Raw genomic sequence first — 6,000 nt, 5'->3', positions numbered from 1 at the left:
AGGGAGGATAAATCGATGTATACGTGATCGGCTAGGGTTTTTTTCAACAGATTTTGACTACATCCCATATTTAAAGGAATAATAAAGAACATATTAATTATCTACCATATTTAAATATGTCAAGATTACTATAATACCCTTAAATGATTTATTTAATAATTAATTATTTCCTGAATTCTTATTGGTGCACACAGTCACACAATATTTGTCAAAAACATTTGAACCTATCTCTCTCTCTCTCTCTCTCTCTCTCTCTCTTTATATATATATATATATATATATATATATATATATATATATATATATATATATATATATATATATATATATATATATATATATATATATATATATATATATATATATATATATATGTATATTTGTTTTTTTTTAAGTAATGAACCTAACGATATCTTTGATTAAATACAATGTTCCGTTTAAGTAATTAATTTGTTGTGATTATATGTTATGCTAAGTGTGGGTTATTAGTCATGGTGTGGACTCTCATATCAAATAAAATTTTATATGTACTATTATAATTATGTCAAAGAAATTAAATAAGAACATCAAAATTTGATGATAAAAACACCAAAATCAGTCAATTTTATTACAAAGTGGTCGTTTATGGAAAAGCAATAGGAAAAACTCAAACCTAACCTTAAATACGTTTCCACTGTGATTAAATGAAACTTAATGACTTTATAGCTAATCTCTTTATATGCAAAATAGTTATATGCTCTGAAAAAGAAAATTGGACAACTCTAATTTGAATTGACCCCACCCTATATTGTCGGCTATCCTAGAAGGAATAAACTCTTATAACTTCATCCCTACATAGTTAATTTATACCTTTAGTGTAACACCGTAAATTTCCAAAACAATTTTTCGCATTTATAAAAAAAAAACATAATTCATTTGTAAATCATAAAAACATCATTGTTTGAAACTCAATTTATAACATATAACAATCCCAAGATCTTATAGCAAAAAATCCCGTGTGTGTACTGATCAAGCCGGCGTCTTCCCGCGATCCTCACTAGTACCTGAAACACATAACACAAAACAGTGTAAGCACAAGCTTAGTGAGTTCCCCAAAATACCACATATAACACATATTAGCCACTCGATGCTATAACTTTGTGGGTCTGTGCACACAAAACTCTGTGAAACCTCAGGTTCTAACTCTGCAACCATGCACATCATAAATCACATAGAAGAATGTAGTGCAACAAACAATATATATAAAACACTGTATCAAATAACTCTATTTACGTACTCAAGGTAAAGTATAGTGAGAAGACTCACCTCGCGGATCTCGGTAACTCGTAAATCCCTGAAAGCAGTAGTGGTCGATCTCTCGAGCTATAGTCCTCCTATAACACAATACATCTCTAATTAACACTTTCCCAACTAAGGTTGACTAACCCTATCAAGTCATCACCGATCAACTCTGGTCAATGGTCAACGGTCAACCCAACTCGCCGAGTCTGGCGTGGACTCGTCGAGTCTCTACGGGGACCCGATTCCTCTGAGTCCCTTCCGACTCACCGAGTCACTCACCCAACTCGGTTACTCAACCCTTGGTTCGAAATCCCTGAACAACCCGCACCAACTCGTCGAGTCTGCCAATGGACTCGGCGAGTGCATTCCATGTACAACCCCAAACGACCTTCTGAGGCCAGATCTGCTCCACTAACTCATAGATCTAGTCCTTCCAAGCTTATTTATCACGTAAAATTCATGTCTTGGCGCTCATATCACACCTAATGACTCATAAATGGTGTTTTGACCTCAAACACAAAGATCCCAAACCAAAACCTCCATGGATTCATAAAAAGCTTGGACAAAGGAACACTCTGGACCTCCAAGGGTCCAGATCCAGAACCTAACTCGCTTAAGGGACCATGGGAGCACTAGATCTAGCCACAAAAGGGCTCAATAAGCCCTAAATCAACATGAACATCACCTCAACAGAAAAGGGTTCGAAAATGGTACCTCAAACGTGATGCTCTGGACCTCAAATCTTCAGGAAGTTAACCCTCTTGCTTCCTCTTGGCTATAGCTTCCTTTCCCTTGCTAGACAACACCACAAAGGTTAACAATGGCTCCTTCTCTCACTCCAAACGCTCAAGCTCACTAGGGTTTTGCTCTGGGGACTGGTGAGCACAAATGACGACCATAAGGCCCTTTAAATAGGCCCCAAACCCAAGAAATTACAGTTTCATTAAACAGCACGGACTCGCCGAGTCCACCAATGCGGCTCGTCGAGTTCGATCATTAATCCGGATGATAAGTCGCATCTCTACTCGGCGAGTCTACGCACCAACTCGCCAAGTTCTTCCACAAAACTCAAAATAAAATGAATAAATATAATACCTGAAATTCCGGATGTTACATTTAGCCTTCAATTAATCATTTAAGGTTTGCTTCCCTTCAATGTATTAAAGTGTTCAAAAAATACATCAAGTTTAGTTCTTGGTCTTCATTTACGTTCAAACTTGTTAGCTTGATTGCAAAAATCATAAATATGAAAGTGGCTTGTAGAAAGTCACAAATGGAAGAGTTCACTTTCCGAGAAAAGTTTGAGAGCACCTAATCACGCAAACACACACTAAACCAAGTTAATGCTGGTATTAAATCTTCTTTTTATGCTACACTAGGTGTGAGACTCATGTATTACATGTGTTTAATTAAAAAAAATGAAATTTTAACAATTTGAAAAGTTTGAATTTATAAGAAAAATAAAAAAAATTGAATTATTAAAATTATTGAAACTTTAATGTATTGAATACATTACATATATAAACTCTTTCTAATAAATACTTTACATATATATTACATTACACATTAAATGTGGAATTTTAATTTAATAAAATGAAAAATACAGTAAAATGACAAGTGGAAAATAAAAAATTTAAAAATTTTAAAAAATGCCAAGTGTCAAAATTAAAGAGAAGAGGACATGTGGCAAAAAAACCTTCATTTATTATAGTAGACTAGGTATGAGACCCATGTATTACATAAGTTTAATTAAAAAAAATATGAAATTTTAACAATTTGAAAAGTTTGAATTTATAAGAAAAATGAAAAAGAAATTGAATTATTAAAATTATTGAAACTTTAATGTATTATATACATTACATATATAAACTCTTTCTAATAAATACTTTACATATATATTACGTTACAAATTAAATGTGGAATTTTAATTTAATAAAATGAAAAATACAATAAAATAAAAAAGGGAAAATAAAAAATTTAAAAATTTTAGAAAACGCCAAGTATCCAAATGAAGGAGAAGATGACATGTGACAAAAAAAACCTTCATTTATTATAGTATATATATATATATATATATATATATCATTTAACTTGTTGTGGAGTATTTTTGTTAAGAAAATGGAACAACCGGGCAATAGCATGGTGTAGTAATATGAAGATTAGCATGTTCATGCTTTTGATTTAAATTGTTCACAACTGACATACATCCCCACCAACTGATCCTACAATAAAGATTGAAAAGATAAATAAAAAAAAAAGTACATTTCTTGTACAAAAGGTACATGAGTTATGAATAAGTACAAAATTCATATGTTATAAACAAAATATACTGAAAAATATATTAGATCTTGACATAAAAAACTTTAAACTCACATATATAATCAAATACAAAATTACTTACATTCAAGTATAACTTGCACCGAGTGTGACTTGTCGGTGGTCGAAATCTGGCTACTCCGAATGCAAGTTTCCCTACCAACCTTCCTCACCTCTCAATTTCTTTTAAATTGACAATTAAATCAAGGAAAAACACAACCTATAAGCTTTGAATGTTACCTACTTCAGTGCTTTAACCGGTGCCAAATTAGCAGAAATTGCAACTAATTTTGTTATAATTGTTTGCCCAGATGCTAGTTTTATGGTAGCCCATCATAACTGCTTTTTGGCTGCCCAATCTGAAGAAAGTGGACAACCAACAGTTACTGAAAAGAGAAACATTCATCAAATCGGGATACACTAAGTTATGGAAACTAAAAGATCTTCCAACCATCCAATGAATTCTTGTGCTTGAGTTCCTGGATAGTGAAATCCATGTTACTTTTGGTTTCAGGGCCTCTCATCATTTTCTGTCCCAGCTTTACATTTTGGTGTTTCTGGGGTGAGTTGAATTAAAGTGAAAGTTTAACAATGTGAACTCAAGTGAAAGTTTAACTGATTTCATGGTATATACCAAACAAAAGAGGAAAATTAGAACACAACCAATAGTAATTTAGAAGAGAAAGATGGAAAAGCTTCATCGATTCGTAGCTTTAAATGGAAGCAACACACTAAACCTATCAATAAATCGAAGCAACCCAAAACCGTTGAAAAAATAATTATAAGAAGAAGTTGCAATTAAATATATGCCAATAGCAGCAAGGGCCATCATTTTTCCAATAAACCTTGAAACAAATAAGAAGTATTCATTAGATTATGTAGGTAAGTAGAGGAATGAAGAAATTAAGGGTTTTCATTAATCATCATTTTGATTATGCAGAGAAAGAAAGCGTTCGGGAAATCAACGGTTTTGAAAACTACCCACTAGGTTAGTCGATTCAATAAATAAAAATCAGGAAACCTCGATGGTAACAAATCTAGAATGGCGGTAGCAGTAAAGCATAGAGGTGAATGCTATTGATTTTTCACTGATGGTGGTTTTGTAATGTTTTGGAAAGAGGTAGACGATTGTAGGAGAGTGTGAGGATAGAGCAAGGCGTTGATTTGGTGGCGGTGCACTGGTGGTTCAATGATGAAGACGTATGCGGAGGAGGGTAGAGGACGGTCGTGGTCATGGTTCCAGAACTGATTGGAGGGGGTAACCTTTGGTGGCAACGTTTCTTTATAAACAGAAGAGAAACAACAGAAAAGGGACTCAAATCCCCTATTTCAGGGAACATATTTGGAATAAGTCATATTTTTTGACTGATTTAGTTTGATTCACATTAGTTAGGTCGATATTTTTTAGGGATATAAGTGAGACTATGTATTCAACGTTTGACTAAATAAGATTCAATGCATAAATTCATCGTACAACTTGAATTTGATCTTGTACCTCTTAGAATTCAGCGAAATCTTATAAATGCTTTTTAAGGTGTATACATATATATATATATATATATATATATATATATATATATATATATATATATATATATATATATATATATATATATATATATATATATATATATAGGGTTAAGTTCAAATGAGAACACTATTTAATGTGAGAACGTGAGAATACTACTTTATGTTACTATTCTACTATGAATTTTGTATATACAACGATATGATATTATTCATCAACAAATATACGAACAATTACAGATTAATATTTACAATAAAATTTTGTATGTACAACTTTATGACATTATTCATCACCGAATATATGAATAATCACATATTTAACATTCATATTAAAATTTACTAAATTACTACATATATATGTAAATTTTATACTAGAATAGCAATATAAAATTGCATATATTCATATTATAAATACTACAATACTATACATATAAAATTCATAGTAGAATAGTAATATAAAGTATTGTTTTCACGTTCTCACATTAAATAGTGTTCTTATTTAAACTTAATCATATATATATATATATATATATATATATATATATATATATATATATATATATATATATATATATATATATATATATACACACATAGTGTTGCTATTAAGATACTCTATGAACGCTTTATTAAAATTAACCAATAATAAACTGTTTATAATTTATTTTTCCATAAAACAATACAAATTCAACCATTAAAATAATCTTAAAAATCAAAATAATGTGTCTCTATGGAAAAAACACCTTCATTATTAATAAAACAATAAAAAAAACTGAATCAAATCTTCAATTAATTATATATTATCCCACCGCGTCGTTGTTAACCAAAACAATTTAAAAAAAGTCAATCAAATCTTCAGCTAATTATATAATATCC

This window comes from Lactuca saligna, chromosome 3 (assembly GCF_052625555.1).
Source record: "Lactuca saligna cultivar CGN05327 chromosome 3, ASM5262555v1, whole genome shotgun sequence".
Taxonomy (NCBI): domain Eukaryota; kingdom Viridiplantae; phylum Streptophyta; class Magnoliopsida; order Asterales; family Asteraceae; genus Lactuca; species Lactuca saligna.
The sequence above is the reverse complement of the archived record's forward strand: the minus strand, read 5'-3'. Positions refer to the sequence as shown.